The sequence below is a fragment of the Symphalangus syndactylus genome, chromosome 10, assembly GCF_028878055.3.
Source record: "Symphalangus syndactylus isolate Jambi chromosome 10, NHGRI_mSymSyn1-v2.1_pri, whole genome shotgun sequence".
In the NCBI taxonomy this organism is placed as follows: domain Eukaryota; kingdom Metazoa; phylum Chordata; class Mammalia; order Primates; family Hylobatidae; genus Symphalangus; species Symphalangus syndactylus.
Genome location: NC_072432.2, coordinates 117,965,258 through 117,982,967, shown reverse-complemented (window position 1 = coordinate 117,982,967; position 17,710 = coordinate 117,965,258).

Sequence of the window (17,710 nt, the reverse complement as noted above, 5' to 3'; positions counted from 1 at the left end):
CAAGAGTCCATCCTGCACTATTATGGAACATTGGCCATTCCTGCCCAACCTCAATTTGCTTATCTACACAAGGGTTCAGTGGTGGACATCTCAGATCCATTCTAGATTCATAATTCAAAATCTCCTGAAATACCCTTACTGCTTTATTTTAGATGTCCAGGCTAAATGGCTGAATGGAAAGCACATATATGTTACTCATGTCCTCACTAAAAATCCATCCCCTAAAGGGAATTGCTAAACTTAGTGTGAAGTTTCATTGCTAGCAATTTAATTGCTCAAATTGGTAAGCAATTAACTTGGTCACTTTTTTACCCATATGGAGATTCCAGTGCTGTCAGAGGGGTTACTATGTCCCATGATGCTATTCTAAGTACATTTTCTGTATTAACTCATTTCTTCCTTACATACAACAATGTTCTGAGTCCAGTATGATTATCATCCCCTATTTTATTATTATTTTAAGAATTATTTGCATTTTTTAAAAATAGTGACAGGGTCTCACTACATTGCCCAGGTTGGTCTTGAACTCCTGGGTTCAAGTGATCTGCCTACCTTGGCCTCCCGAAGTGCTAGGATTATAGGTGTGAGCCACTGCGAGCAGCCTATAATCCCCATTTTACAGATAAGAAACTAAGGTTAAGTGACTGGACGAAGGTCATGTAGCTGGTTGGTGGCAGGGCTGAGACTCAGACTCACCCACCTCACTGCCTCTCCTTTGTGGTCCAGCTTATAAGGTACACTTGTGGCATCAGAGTATGTTTCCACAGGCATGTTTTGTGACAGTGGTTCGGGAGTTCACACAATAGTCAGAATCCTTACAAGGCAGTCCTGTACCATTCAAGAGCCACATATACAGTCACAGTGTTCCATTGTAGTTAGGATCAAGGTTTTCTTTCACCCCTTTGATGACTTAAGTCCATATCTTAGTTCATCTGCTAATAGAAGCTTTCAGAAGGCAGGAGTCAGGTCTTATAAATAGAGATGAGTTTGACATTTATCTTCAAGGATCACCAACATTCAAGATGCTGGTTCTCATGATGTTATTCTTCTACCTGGCCATGATTTTCTAGTTCTGTTGACATTTTAGTAGTCCTCAAGTTTTTCTTCTCCTTCTTTTCCTCCCTTCACTCTTTGCCCTTTTTTTTTTTTGTCTTCTTCTTCCTTTTCCTCTTCCTTCTTCTTGCAAGTCTTCTTACTGCAAGCAATTTCAAATCATTTTGGGAGGGGAGAGGAATAAAGATTGACTGAATAAATAAATAAATGTCCTTGTTTCCCTTCACAACACCTGACAAAGAATATTGGGTTGAGTGGACATATGTTTCTGGAATGCCAAAGGTTTAATACTTGTGAGAAGTTTCCATAAACATGAACAGCATAGAGAATTTCTTCTTTCTCTTTTGGGTACAGAGTGAGATGTCAGAACTGGTTCAGCCGTGATTCATTTGCAAGGGGCTCCCAGCGGAGAATTCAGAATATTTATTTCTTAGGAAAATGTCCAGCAGAGTGAAGTGCAGTGAGTTATACAAGCTAGGCAGTGAGGACCATTTCTAGTTTAAGGTCTTCTAGAAAATTCCCAGTGAAGAGACTTAAATAAGAACTAGAGTGTCAAAAGATAAGGCAAAATGAGAAGAAAATAAAAACCCTTAGCAGCCCCAGAAAGTAACTATAGTTTTTTTTAACCAATTGTTTAATTCTACTTCAACATAGGTAATTATTTGCATATGAGAATTTAAAAAAATAATATAACAATGGTATTAAAAACAAATTTGAAAAGAAAACACATTTCCTCCACTTAAACCCAGTTATTTTCATTTATACGTTCTGTTTTAGTTCTTGCTTCTATTTATGTACATTTTGACACTGATCATCCATTCATTCCACACAATTAATCATTTGCTAAGTGCCAGATGCTGTTCAAGGTACAAGGAATAAAGCAGAAAATGTTCCTGGTTTTGGGGACTTAATAATGGTGTGTATTTCTGTGTGTGTGTGTGTGTAAACAGACAATGAACAAGTAAACAGGTAACAAGTAGATGATCTTTGATCAGAGCCGGGCATGTAAGGGTATGGGGTATGAGTGCTTCAGGTGGCGGAAACTGTAAGTACAGCAACCTTGGCTTCTTTGAACCCAGAAACATGCATTAAGCTCATTGCTCAGTCGTATGAATGGAACACAAATGAGATTGTTAATGAGAGTAGAAGGTAGGGCTGAGAAAGGCAGGCAAAGACCTGGTTATGAATGGACTTACAGGCCAAAGAATTAGATTTTATTCCTTGTGCATTAGAAACTTTTGAAGAGGTTACTCAGGGGAGGGGTGATATTATCTCATTTATGGTTTATAAAGACCACTCTGGCTCTCGTGTGGAGAATAGACTCTAGAAAAACAAGAATCAAAGTAAGAGACTAAGAGACTGTTTTAGTCCAGATAAGAATAGGAGGCAGTGGCATTAGACATGGCACTACATGGTATGATTCAAGAAATTCTGAAGTATTTCTTACTGACAGAATAAATGAATGAAGAAGGAAAGTTGTAAACAGTATCTTTTGATAACAACATAATATTTCAATATGTTATTATGTAGTATGTATTAGTTATTTGTTGCTGCATAACAAACCATTCCAAAGCTAAGTGGCTTTGAACACCTCAATTACTCATTCTTTCTTAGTTTCTGCAGGTCAGTAATTTGGGAATGGCCCCGTTGGGATTTTCTGGCTCTTGGCTGCTGATGGACTTATAGTCAGATGTTGACTGAGGGTACTATTAACTGAAGGCCTTGATTAGGGATGTAGGATGGCTTATCAACTTGGCTGTCAATTTCTTCTCCATGTGGGCCTCTCCAAGGAGCTGCTTGAGTATCCTTATAATATGGTAGCTGGACCTCTCCAAAGCAAGTTGCAATGTCTCCTGTGACCAAGGTTTGAAAGTCACACGCCATCACCAACACTGTGTACTATTGGTCACAGAGACTAGTCTGCCTGATTCAGTGTGGGAGAGATCTACACAAGGGCATATACCGAGGGCAAATAGCAAGAAGGGAAGATCATTAGTGGCTACCACAGATAGCTAGGCATGTGGATATTTCATTTATGAACAACAGGCATGCATTTCACAGATTCTGAAATAATTCCAGTTTTAAATATTCTTCCGCTCTAATTTCACCAGTATACTCATTTTTATCTGTTATGTGTGTCCCAATTTAAGTTTAAAAGCATGTTCATAAAAATTCTAGATAGTATGGCAATAAATATTCAATGTATGTCTTCATGTTTACTCTTCTAGTGAAGTGTTTCTTTAATAATTCCCTCAGTGGGTTTGTGTATTCAAGAGGTATCATGTACATTTTAATAGCACCTGATGCATAATCCCATATTTCTATTCTATAAAAGGTGATAACTATATTTTAAGAGCTTTACTTCCTGCATTCACTCATTTTAAATGAAATGTATATTACTCTGGTTAATTGGAATAAATATGGTGGTAGCTAATATGTGACAAGGTAAATTGTGACAGAAAAATAAAACTGTTTATTGTTTTGTTGGGAGATCAAATGCATCCCAGTTGACATCTTAAATTTATTTTCAGGGCCTGGCATGATGGCTCATGCCTGTAACTCCAGCACTTTGGGAGACTGAGGTAAGAAGGTTGCTCGAAGCCAAAAATTTGAGACCAGCCTGGGCAACATAGCGAGACCCTGTCTATACAAAAAGTATTTTTTTTAAAAAAACAGTTAGTTGGGCATGGTGGCACATGTTTGTAGTCTTAGCTACTCAGGAAGCTTAAACAACTAATTTTTAAAAATACTTTACTTTTGCACATGATTTCAAATGGGAGATTTTTAATAAACAATAATTTATGTTAATTACAAGTAGTCTTAATATAAAATGATAAAACAAAAAACATGAGATTCTGCAGATGAAGTTCAGCCTTCTTGTAGCTATTAAAGACACTTTCATTTGTGTAATGGTGGTCACTAATCCTTTTACTCTTAGGTAAATGTCTTTTCAATTTATAACCACCCCACATCCTTATATATTCATGTGGAGTATAGGCTGTTTCCTGACATGATCATTAGAAAAAAGACAAATAGCAACTAGCAGGATGCTTTGATGCAGCAAAATTAATGCTCCCTTTTGCTGTGTATCTACCCCACCAGCAAAGACAGAAACCCTACATTTAATACTCTATGTTTTACCTAATCATCTCTAGCTGTGAGGCAGGAATGATCTGCTTGTTCTGATTTGTTAGTTTGTTTTGAATCATTTATTCACTGGAAAACTCCATCTTTTTAACACACACACACACACACACACACACACACACACACACACACACACAGAGAGAGAGAGAGAGAGGCTGGCTTTCTTTCTTTCTCCTCCTCCCCATCCTAGATGCACACAAAGGAGAACATGTGTGAGCGAGAATCTCACCTGGAAGCCACAAATCATTCACAGAGTTTAAGGCAGAAAAATTGGTGTCAGATATGTGAAACTAAGGATTTTTTTTTTTTTTTGAGACAGGGTCTGGCTCTGTCTCCCAGGCTGGAATGCAGTGGCACGATCATGGTTCACTGCAGCCTCAACCTCCTGACCTCAAGCAATCCTTTGACCTCAGCCCACACCACCATGCTGGGCTAATTTTTGTATTTTTGTAGGGACAGGGGCCCCCCTATATTACCCAAGCTGGTCTGGAACGCCTGGGCTCATGTGATCCTCCTGCCTTGGCCTCCTATAGTGCTGGGATTATAGGTGTGAGCCACCTTGACCGCCGCAAGCGTGAAAGTAAAATGCAGCGCCTTCCCCAATGGGTTTGTCAATTGGCCCCTATGGTCAGCAGGGGCCCAGTGTGAACCCAGGACTCTGGTTATGGGACACTTACCCAGAGAGTGGCTTCCCCTTGAGTGTGTCCATGGAAGTGACTTCTGAGTGTGAACCAAATCCCCAAAGGGCCACTGTGACTTAATAGGAGCACCTGGGACACAGCTTGTTCTCAATTTCCCCTCTGAACACTGACACCTGTCCTCAGGTCCTCCTACTCCCACCTGAGCAGTGAAAACTAGAAAAGACAAGCGTGACTTCTGAGAAGTCAGCTGAAGCCTGCAGGCAGGAGTGAGTGGAAGTTGTTTTCAGCATTTACAGCACGGCTGCAGTTTTCCCCTCCTCAGCCAAAGCAAGCAACCTGATGTGTTGGAGTGTGTGCACCGGTGAGTGTGTGTTGTTTAGACACCATGCCCTTAGCTTGTTTTTGTATAAGAGGGGCCAGGCAGGCGTCTTATTGTTCAGGGAGTAGAAGCCCAGGCGCTTTTAGAGCCCAGCGGCTCTCTCCAGCCGGCTTAGGAAACAACACTTTGCTCAAGTTTATGCATAATTTAAGCAAAATGAGTAGAAAAATACTTCCTTTCAGGCCGGGCACAGTGGCTCACGCCTGTAATCCCAGAACTTTGGGAGTCTGAGGTGGGCGGATCACGTGAGGTCAGGAGTTGGAGACCAGTCTGGCCAACATGGCGAAATCCCGTCTCTACTAAAAATACAAAAAAATAGCCAGGCATGGTGGCGGTACTCAGGAGGCTGAGGCGGGAGAATCGCTTGAACCTGAGAGGCGGAGGTTGCAGTGAGCCGAGATCGCACCATTGCACTCCATCCTGGGTGACAGAGTGAGACTCCATCTCAACAACAACAACACCACCCAAAAAACTTTCTTTCACCCAGTGGCAGCAGGTTTCCCGAGGTGATGAAAGCCTGTTTGTGGCTTTCCTGCCTTCCCAGGGCAGACCTGTAAGGGCAGGCTACCCTCCTCTGCCTACTGCTCCCCACCTCCCCCAAATCGATGTGGAGAACGAGGAAGGGTCGTAGGACCTCAGCCCCTATTTCTTTCTTTTTCCTTTCCTTTGTTTTTCTTATCTTTTCTTTTTTTCCTTTTTTCCTTTTCTTCTCTTTTTTCTTTTCGAGACGGAGTCTTGCTCTGTTGCCCAGGCTGGAGCGCAATGGCTCCCTCTCAGCTCCCCGCAACCTCTGCCTCCCGGGTTCAAGCGATTCTCCTGCCTCAGCCTCCCAAGTAGCTGGGATTACAGGTGCCCGCCACCTTAGTAGAGCCGGGGTTTCACCATGTTGGTCAGACTGGTTTCGAACTCCTAACCACCCGCCTCGGCCTCCCAAAGTGTTGGGATTACAGGCGTGAGCCACTGCCTCTGGCCCAGCCCCTATTTCTATCTTCCCGGAGCCTCGTGACTACCAGCTCTGGGGGTCCCTCTGGAGGGGCTGGGTTGTGCTCCTGGACAGGGCGGAGCGCATCAGAGCGTGTTTAGGTTTACACTGAATATACGGATCATTCGAATATACATTTTTAAAGTAACCTAAACACGCCTCCCTAAACCCGTGGGAATCTTGTGAGCTGAGATAAAAGGCTTTGAAAAATCAAAATGGCCAGATACCACTTTTTCTGGTTTCACTGCGGCGATCACCGCTGTTGCCCGGAGCCGCCCCCTTGGGTTCCTGCACCTGTAGCTCTGTCCGGGCGCCACCCACACTCGCATCGCCGCAGGTCACAGCCCCTCTCTTTGTTTCTTTCCCCCCAGCAAGGGCAGACTGGATGCACATGTGGTCGGGGGAGGAGGAGCTGTGGGCTGGGGAGGGACGACCAGGGCTGAGACAGGAGCTTAAGAAGCCTCTCCGCCGGGCGCAGCGGCTCACGCCTGTAATCCCAGCACTCTGGGAGGCCAAGGAGGGCGGATCATGAGGTCAGGAGATCGAGATCATCCTGGCTATCACGGTGAAACCCCGTCTCTACTAAAAATACAAAAAATTAGCCGGGCATGGTGGCGGGCGCCTGTAGTCCAGCTACTACGGAGGCTGAGGTGGGAGAATGAAGTGAACCCGGGAGGCGGAGCTTGCAGTGAGCCGAGATTGCGCTACTGCACTCCAGCCTGGGCGACAGAGCGAGACTGTCTTAAAAAAAAAAAAAAAAAAAAAAAAAAAGGCGCTCCTGTCTCTTTAGTGCGTGGGCACGATCCCAGGACGCCTCCCGGGGGCAAAACCTGTGCGGGGTGCAGCCCCCGCAGCCCCTGCAGGAAGAGATCCCACCCCTCCCCCTAAGGTGCAAAATGCTGCAGCTTCCAATTCCTTAACTATTGAGACCCCCATCCCGCAAACGAACAAGTTCCAAGGCTTTTGAAATACTTCAGAGCTGGTAGAGCCACGCGCCTTTGCAGAAAGCTCCGCCATTGGAGATGGAGCTGGGCGGGGAAGGCGGGAGGCGCCGGGTATCAGGGTTTTGCTGGATGTTTCTCCAGGTGGCAGCGCCCGGAGGAAGCGGCAGCGAGATCAGCGGCCAGAAACCCACTGGCCAGAGGACTGAGTGGGCAGCGCGGGGGGCGGGGGGTGAGTATCGTGGTGTGTGTGGCGGGGGTCCTCTTAGGGAACTTCTGCCGCCTGCCCTACTCGGGGAGCCTAGAGGTGTCTCCTCCAGAGCCGGGCCTGTTCTGGGACCCCAGACTCCAACATGGGGTTGGGGAGGGGGCATCCGCAGTCATTCTGGACAGCGCCCCTCCTCATGGAGGCCTGGCCCCGAGAGCCACGCCCCAGCCGCTCTGGAGTCTGAGTTTAATGTGAAGAAGCTGGACTCGGAGGGTGCGGCGAGGCTGCGGTGGGGATGGAGAAGAGAGGGGAAGGAGAAGGGGAGGAAGGTGGGCAGAAAGGAGGGAGGAGGAGGAGGGAGGAGGGGTAAGGAGGAAGAAAGAGGGGAAGGAGGTTGGGGAGGAAGGAGGAGGGGGACGGCAGCCCAGCACCAGGCCACCGGGAGGCGGGGCGGGGCCTCCTACGGATTCCTGGGTGGAGTGTGGACTAGCAGTCTTTGCATCCTTCGCCGCTGGTTGGAAATGCAGTTTTGGCCCCCCTCCTCCCTCGCCAGGGCTCTCACCCAACCCGCATCTGCATTTCAACCGGACACCAGGCGATTCCTGTGCACATTAAGTGTGAGACGCCCTGGTAAACATATAACGCTTATCTGCAGCTCACTCTTACACTGGGGTGTGGAGAAGGGAGGCAGAGGAGGCAGCAGGCTGCTTTTCGTAACAGAAGAGAGGCGAGAAGAGGAGCAGCTTCCCCTTTTGCCTTACAAGCTAAGGGCAGGGCTGGCGCGGTGGTTAACATGTGTAAACCCAGAGTGTTGGGAGGTGAAGGAGGGAGGGTCGCTTAAGCCCAGGAGCTCCAGGGCACCCTGAGCAACATAGCAGACCCGGTCTCTACAAAAAAAAAATTAGCCGGGTGTAGTGGCTCCTGTAGCCCCAACTACTTGGGAGGCCGAGGCAGAAGGATTCATAGAGCCCAGGAGGTTGAGGCTGCAGAGAGCTATAACAGAGCCATTGTACTTTAGCCTGGGCAACAGAGCAAGATCCTATATTAATAATAATAATAATAATTAATAAGCAAGGGGAAGGCCTGGCCAAGGGAAAAGCTCATTCCTGTCCATCTTCTAAACATCCCCTCACTATTCTGGATAGAGTTTGGTAAAGGAGCTTTTGTAGACCCTTGAGGATCAGCACTTGGCTTCCATTTGGAGGCCTGCCGAGGTCAGGCCATTGCACTTCCTTACGTGATGTTCCAGGACCCTCAGCCCCTTGACCTGCTGAGGCTGTCCAAGCCCTGGTGTGGGAGAAGTGTAAATTCGTGGGGGCAAGGGGTTGGGTAGGACACAACCCAAGTGAAAATGTACATTCATGGGCAGGGCAATGTTTTCCCCACTCCTCGGGTGCAAATGCTATCTGTCTTCATGTTGCCATCTGTAAAGTTCCTTGCCAGTTACTTCCGTAAGACAGGCCTCACTCATCTCCTCAAGCAACTTTCACTTGTATAATATCAACTCTGCCTTCCCCCCAGGTTGGGGTGGTGATGGTGGGAAAACATGCACCAGACATTTCTCTGGACCCTATATCTATCCCAGGGGGAGCGTTAGCCTGGCCCCAGGGCCAAGAAGACCTGGTGCTTGGAAGGCACAAGCCTAGGAAGAAAGAGAGCTCAGGGCCTGAGAGCTCACAAGCTGGTCAGTTTTTGTCAGCTTTAACATGAATGCGTTCTCTGGAGCTGAATGCCAGGTTTGGAGGCTTACTGTAGGCTATATCTGCCAGTAAGGATGCCAGTAAACTTATAACATCCTTGCTGTAGACTTAAAAATCACAACGTCCATAAATTTACTAAGTAGAGTTTTATTTCTTAAAAAAAAGTTGCAACTTGCAGGCTGGGAAGTGGAGCCTCCTGCGCAGACTAAAAGCAGGCACTCTGTCAGAGTAAGGGTGGGACAGGAGTTTTATGCTAAGTGGGTTGAATGTAATATAATATTCATCAGGTTACAGGAGGAGCTATGAATATTCATGAATAGAGGATTGCGAACATATGTTGTAAGCAAACATGCATGTTATGCATGTCCCATGTTCACTTTGAAGTGGAGACAGCATTTAAATGCATTGAAATTAGGCTCTATAAGGCTTTGCCTTACAGAGTGTCTTGTGCACAGCATCTGTAAACCAGTCCATGAAAAGGAGAATTTTGTCTGAAAGGAATGCATAGTGAAACCAGTTACCTGCTGTGTAAAACCACAAGAAGGGAGGGGAGTTGGGCTGTGGTATCTATCTGGCAACTGGCTGAAGTCAGGGATGGAGCAAAGCTTCCATTCTTTGTTTCTCCAGGGCCAGATTCTGTTTGACTGTTAGGAAATGATCTGGTAAAGATTAGTAAGAAAGATGGCATAGTGAGGCATTACCAACCTCCCGTCTCATCATGGCTGGGAAACTTAAAGATATTCTGGGATCTCCTTGGCCAAGAGGGTTCCTTTTAATCTGCTGAAGGTGGGGGAGTTGGATTTTATTTTTATTTTACAATTCATTCATTCATTCATTCATCAGATACTTTCTGAGTTTCTATTATGGGCCAGATACCATGTTTAGGTAGGCAGCATTTACAATACTAATTTTCTGTTTTCACAGTGGCAGATGATTTTTAAAAAAATATATGCTGGCAACATAATGAGACCCTGTCTCTACAAAAAATTCAAAAAATTAGCCAGGTGTGCTATCGCACGCCTGTGTGGTCCCAGCTACTCAAGAGGCTGAGGTGGGAGGATCACTGGAGCTGGGGAGGTCGAGGCTGCAGTGAGCTGTGATTGCACCACTGCACTCCAGTCTAGGTAACAGAGTGAGACCCTGTCTCAAATACACACACACACACACACACATGCTATGTTAGGTGATATGGGCTATGGGCTATAATGAAAAATGAAGTTGGGTAAATGGGATGGAGTTGGCAGGAAGGTGCAATTATGCGTTGGTTGGTCAGGGAAGCTTTCTGTGTTGACATTTGGACAGAGACCTGGAACAAGGGAGGAGGAAAGCTCTGCAGACAATAGGTTAAGTCCAGCCCCGGGACTCTGAAGTGGGACCATGCTTAATGTGTTGGAATAAGAATGAAGAGGCTGGTGTGGCCAGAACATGGTGAGAAGTGAGGGGAGATGAGGTCAGGGAGGAAGTGAGTAGATCAGGTGGGGCCTTACAAGCTTGGCCAGGGCTTTGGATTTTACTATGTGGGAGACTGAACACCATGGGAAGCCCTGGGAGGGTTTCTAGCCATGCTGTGGCAAGAAGTGACTTGTATTTTAAAAAGATCACTCTGGCTGCTGTGTTGAGGATAAGCTATGGAGGCTGGAAGGCCAATTACAAGGCTACTGACTTAAATGGAAGTGAGAAATAATGGTGATTTGTTCTTGGGTGATTGTGGTGGGGAAGGTGGGTTATTATAGGACTCTGCATGTATTTTGAGGACAAAGCCACTGGAATTTGCCAGAAGACTGGATATGGGAAAATGAGCAGAGTCAAGGATGACTACAAAGTTTTTTTTTTTTTTTTTTTTTTTTTTTTTTTTTGAGACGGAGTCTCGCTCTGTCACCCAGGCTGGAGTGCAGTGGCGCGATCTCAGCTCACTGCAAGCTCTGCCTCCCGGGTTCACGCCATTCTCCTGCCTCAGCCTCTCCGAGTAGCTGGGACTACAGGCGCCCGCCACCACGCCCGGCTAATTTTTTGTATTTTTAGTAGAGACGGGGTTTCACCGTGGTCTCGATCTCCTGACCTCGTGATCCGCCCGCCTCGGCCTCCCAAAGTGCTGGGATTACAAGCGTGAGCCACCGCGCCCGGCGACTACAAAGTTTTTGATCTGAGAAACTGAGAATGAAGTTACCATGTAACGCAATGGGAAAACAGAGGATGTAACAGGTTGTGGGAGCTGCAGAGTTGGCGGGGGGGGGGGGGGGTGGTGGACATCAAAGGTCAAATTTTGTCTGTGTTACATTTGAGGCAGATGTGTGGCAGGAGATATAAATCTCAATAGTGTTTTAAAGTTCTCTCCCTCAACACTCTAAGCCCTTATAAGAAAGTTCTCCATGAATGCATAGTGCCATAGAATTAGAGAATTCCAAAATTATAGAAGCTACTTAAGAAATATTTTTTAATTTTACATATGAGGACATTGAGAATCAGGGCAGGGGGAGGGTAAAGTGACTTACCAAATATGATGTAGTTGGTAATAACAGAGTTGGGATTAGATTCCAAAACTCAGTGCATTTTCCCTGCACTAGATAGCACTGCCTCCCAATAAGTGATGTTATTATTATTCCTGCTCTTTCTTTGGTGGCCAAGATCAAGTAGACTGTGTAGTGAAAGATAGTCTGGTTCAGTTACAACAACATTGGTGTAACAATGGGTGGTCTGTACCGTTTAACATGGAACTTTCCCTCCCTTCCTTCTGCCCTCCTTCCCTATCTCTCTCTCTCTCTCTCTTTCCCTTCCCTCTATCTCTTTCTCTCTCTCTCTTTTCCTTTCCCTCCCTCCCTCTTTCTTTCTTTCTTTCTTTCTTTCTTTCTTTCTTTCTTTCTTTCTTTCTTTCTTTCTTTCTTTCTTTTTCTTTCTTTCTTTCTTTCTTTCTTCTTTCTTTCTTTCCTTCTTTCTTTCTTTCTTCTTTCTCGCTTTCTCTCTTTCTCGCTTTCTCCTTTCTTTCTTCTCTCCTTCCTTCCTTCCTCCCTTCCTTCCCTCCTTCCTTCCCTCTCTCTCTTTCTTTCCTTCTTTCTTTTTCTTCCTTTCTTTCTATCGTATTTTTCTGTGTTTCTTTATTTCTTTATTGAATTTTAGGCTTTATTACTGATAATTTGGTAGCTACTCCATGAACTAGTTCCATCAAGGTTCACTTATTGACTTGGAAGTAAATGTACAAATCAGAAAAACTCTACGTGTTGTTGTATTAGTCCATTCTCATGCTGCTAATAAAGACATACCTGACACAGGGTAATTTATAAAGGAAATAGGTTTAATTGACTCACAGTTCCTCAGGGCTGGGGAGGCCTCAATAAACTTACAATCATGGTGCAAGGGGAAGCAAACATGTCCTTCTTCACATGGTGGCAGCAACGAGAAGTGCCAAGAAAAAGGGGGAAAAGCCCCTTTTAAAACCATCAGATCTCGTGAGAACTCACTCACTATCATGAGAACAGCAGCATGGGGGTAACTGCCCCCATGATTCAATTACTTCCCAGTGGGTCCCACCCATGACACATGGGGATTATGGGAACTACAGTTCAAGATGAGATTTGGGTGGGAACACAGCCAAACCGTATCAGTTGTGAGCCTCATCTTTTTTTTTTTTTGCTCTTCAGATCAACAACGAATTGTTCATGTAAAAGAAGTGCTCAGGCTGGGTGCAGTGGCTCACACCTGTAATCCCAACACTTTGTGGGGGCTGAAGCAGGTGGACCACTTGATGTCAGGAGTTTGAGACCAGCCTAACCAACATGGTGAAATCCTGTCTCTACTGAAAATACAAAATTAGCCAGGCATGGTGGTGCATGCCTGTAATCCCAGGTACTTGGGAGGTTGAGGCAGGAGAATCGCTTAAATCTGGGAGGCAGAGGTTGCAGTGAGCCGAGATTGAGCCATTGCACTCCAGCCTGAGCAACAAGAGTGAAACTCTGTCTCAATAACAACAAAAAAATGCTCAGTTCAAGAAATCACCTGAAATTTTCTTCTTTTTAATGGATGTTTGCTTTGGAAATAGTCGATCTGAGTTTAACTAATTGGTTTTCAATTCAATCAACTGGTTAAATACATTGGACTTCACACATTGGGGTTCATTATGTGCTGTTTCCTGCAGAAGAATCCTGACATTCTAGGATGGAGAGTGAGGAGGATGAGTTGAGTCCATGCACTGGGTGATCTTGGAAAGGATGGAGCTGTCACTCCAGTGACACCAAGCTCAGAGCTCTGCCTGTTGTAAGAATTCCCTTCTCTCAAGACACACGTGTGGGGCATGTCATTGAATGAGGCTAAAGCATCATGAAATAAAGCCAACCATTTCTTCCTTGAGCAATCAAATTGCTAGTCATAATTCCTAAGGAATAAAAGCAGATTTTTTGGACTAGGAATAATCTGATTGTGAAGCATCAAAATAAGATAATTACCTTGAAAGACTCGAAAATCACATGGGCCAGCAGCCCAACACATCATCTCCAAAGTCTCATTACACTGTTAAAGCAAACACATTCATTTTACATCTATGTGATCAAGCTTGTTTTCTCCTCTGTCCCAACCTACTATCCATATGGGTCCCAGTTCCCCATCTGTCAATTCCTTTTGTTCTTCACAGTTGAGATTTTAATTTCAGGGATAATAAAAATTATCACCATCATCAGGTTTGGGTTTGATGGTGTGTTTTGCTTTTGGAAGCACTATCATCTTTTCCCGCAATGCAGAGAATCAGGAGGACACGTATTCTACATATTTTACAGGTGGAATAAGAAGCACAGGACCGATGGCAACTGGTCTCTCTTGAGATGCTGCCTTCACTTTAATGTCTCATGGGTAGTCTACTTCTCATGGCAAAGCCACTGTCTGGGTTTCCCTTCCTCTTCCTTAACCCTGCCCACTTCTAAAGACGTCTCACTCATTTTCATATCAATAGATGGAAACTCCATCCTTTTTCTTCTCCAGAACACACATTCTGGGCTCACCTTTGTTTGGTTTCTCTTTTCTCTTAATCTCTACACATCACCAGCAAATGGCTGTAACTTTCAAAATATGCTCAAAATGCTACCTAGTAGTTCTCTTAATTGCCAGTTCTTGGTCCTAGACACCCAAATCTCTTACCTAGATTATTGCCATAGCTTCATAACTAACCCTATTATCCTCAACTCTTCCTGTCCCCCAGTAGACACTCAACAGAGTAACTAGAGTGCTTCTTCCCAAATTTATTGGTGTCACTTTTTTGCTAAGAACCCTCCAAAGCCTTGTATGTACTGTGGCCTACAAGGTTCTCCATGACTGAGCCCCTCTTATCACTGACCTGGCTTCCCTCTTGTTCATTTCCCTCCTACGAACCTGGCCTAGATGTTATTCTATAACTTGCCAATAGAATTTTTGCCTTAGGGCTTTTGTACTTACTCTTTCTGCCTGGAATAGACTCTCTCATATATATCCAGGTATCTTTCATAGACATCTGTGTATATATGGCTCATAAATAATCTATATATTTATTAGAGCTTAACTCTCCTATATGAAAGACCAACCCTTTTCTCCCCATTCAACCCTTCCTAATCTTTTTATCTTTTTTTATCCAAAACAATTATCACCCTTTGAATCCTTTATATTTTCTTTTGCTTTTTTCCTGCTTCCTTCTACAGGAATATAAATTCCGCAAAGGCAGGGACTTAATTGTTCACTGCTATATTGCCAGAGCCTTGAGCTACGCCTCTGTCATGCAATTTTTGTGCTTACCAATACTTGTTAAATGAGTAAGTTGATGAATTCAAAGCCATCCAAAGACAGAACGGGCCTCCTTGGATGATAGTAGACACTGGGGGTTTTCCAATATTGGTACTATGTTATAAAATGAACCTAATGATCTGAAGGGTTGGACTAAGCTAGATGTCCTTTAAGGACAGCAGCATAGTTAGGGGTTGAGGGCATGTGTCAGAGATAAGTGATTTGAGTTTTTTCTTTGATACTCTTGTAACATTGGATAATTTATTTAACTCTCCTAATCTCAGTTTCTTTGTTGGAAGGGATTTTATGCTTTCTATTTCATAGTGTGGTTATGATGATAAAATTAAACAACATAATACAAACCAGAGAACACATGTAAGATGTTTAGCTTGGTTCCTGACACTTACTTAATAAATAATGTGGCAAACATTAACTATACACTTACTCCTGTCTCACTCCTGTAGCTGGTATGTCTCCTGCGTACTCTGGATGCTCAATAAGCTGTCAATTATGCATTGGTAGCATGGTCTTCAAGAAAGGGCCAAGCACAATCCTGTCACTTCCAGCTTCTGGATTCTGAGGATCTGTGAAAGGATGGGCCCAAGGCTACCCAGGATGTGAATGGACTTTTTGGCTATTTGTTGGGTTATGTTTTTCCTGCCAAATAAATTGTTAGTTCTTTTCCTTTAGGCTTCATTCTTTAATTCTGTTAAGATTCCTGACTCTCCTGATCCTCCCTTGGTCTCTAAAATTGCTCTTTATCTTGAATTTTTTTCTCAAACCTACCTGTATTAGGCCATTCTTGTGGTGCTATACAGAAATACTTGAGACTGGTCAACTTATAAGAAAATAAGTTTATTTGGCTCATGGTTCTGAAGGCTGAGAGGAAGCATAGTGTCAGCAACTGCTTCTGGTGAGGCCTAAGGAAGCTTTCAATCATGGTGGAAGATGAAGGGGGAGCAGGTGTTTCACATGGCCGAAGTGGGAGCAAAGGACAGAAGGTGGTGGTGGGGAGATGCCACATGTTTTAACAACTATATCTCATGAGAACTCACTCACTATCATGAGAAGAGTACCAAGCCATGAGAGACCCACCCCCATGACTCAAACGCCTCCCACCAGGCCTCACCTCTGACATTGGGAATTGCATTTCAACATGAGATTTGGGGGGATGAATATCCCAACTATATCATTATCTTGCTTACATCTTGAGCTTTGCCTCTGATATTTATTTTGTCTACTGTAAATTTGTGAACCCCTAAAAAATCCCACCACAGATTGCTCATGCTGACTCAGATTTAGGTGGGATGAGTCAAATACCAGCTCCCTCACTCCTATAGCTGGTATTTCTCCTGCAGAAACTGGATGCTCAATAAATATCTGTTAATTATGCACTGGTAGCATGGTCTTCAAATGAGTTACTAAATGAAATTATCAGAAATGATCACAGCCATATCGAATTTGTGCATATGGAAATATCAGAAAGAAATATGCTGAAATAGAAAAGTTATCTAATGTGGCAGGAATATGGGCAAATACAATGTCATTATTCTACAGCAAATATTTGTTACACTTATAAATTAAAAAGTAAAATATATTTTCTTAAAAAAAAGTCCCAATAATGCATATGGTAGGTCCTACTGGTGACTTTCTTCTGATAGAAGTAAATCACTTCTCTCAGCTTCTGCATCTGCAGATTGAAAAGAGAGAGCACAATATCTGTCCAACATACTCTAAGGTTTGAACAGGATGATGTATGTATTAGTCTGTTTTCATGCTGCTGATAAAGACATACCTGAGACTAGGCAATTTACTAAAGAAAGAGGTTTAATGGACTTACAGTTCCACATGGCTTGGAAGGCCTCACAATCATGGCAGAAAGCAAGGAGGAGCAAGTCACATCTTACATGGATGGCATCAGGCAAAGAGAGAGCTTGTGCAGGGAAACTCCCATTTTTAAAACCATCAGATCTTGTGAGATTCATTCACTATCATGAGAACAGTGCAGGAAAGATCCACCCCCATAATTCAATTGCCTCCCACTGGGTTTCCCCCACAACATGTGGGAATTGTGGCAGTTACAATTCAAGATGAGATTTGGGTGGGTACACAGCCAAATCATATCAGTGTATCTGAAGCTACTTTCTAAACTGGAGAAAAATATATGAGTTTTAGGTATTTTAGTTACTGGCATTGCTGTGGAGATGGATGTTATATTGCCATATGGATATACAACTGCCATACCTTCTGACCTGTCTTTTTTTTTTTTTTTTTTTTTTGGACACAGTCAGGTCTCATTGGGCAAACATGTTTGATGTGCTCATGTTCAACTCTTCAGGAGAGAGTGCTGGAATAAAAAGCTGTTACTAATTCCAGCAAGATTCTGTCTTTCCTGGCACATTTGTCCTGAAACAATTCCTTATTGAGACTTTCCTTGAGTGGCTAAAAACTGGATTTTGAATCAGTTTCCTCTGGACTTCCTGTTCGTGGTCACTCAACTGCATCCTAATTGATTACTCACTGCATTTGCATCCAATGCCCATCACTGTTCTTGCTCTACAAGCTGGGCAGATGCTCTTGCCTTGATTAAAGCAGAGAATAGCCCTAGCCTCCTCCTGGAGATCGCTACTTTTGGCCTCTTTTTGTCTGCAATGTGCAATTTTTCTAGAAAGTGAGAAGCAGAGTGGTTGAGATCCATTCACATTTTTCATCTTCACCACACTGTCTCTTCTTTGTAGGGAAGGATATGGCCTTGGTAGAATAGTATGACCTTCCTTTTGGCAGAGCAGTTCATGTGGAGGGGTCATAAGCTGAGGGTCTTCTAGTGTCCATTGTTTGTCTTTCATCATTAAGGGACATCTGCTAAGACCTTCAGTCCCGAGCAAGGTGAGCCATTCTATAAAGAAGATATCTACACAGAGTG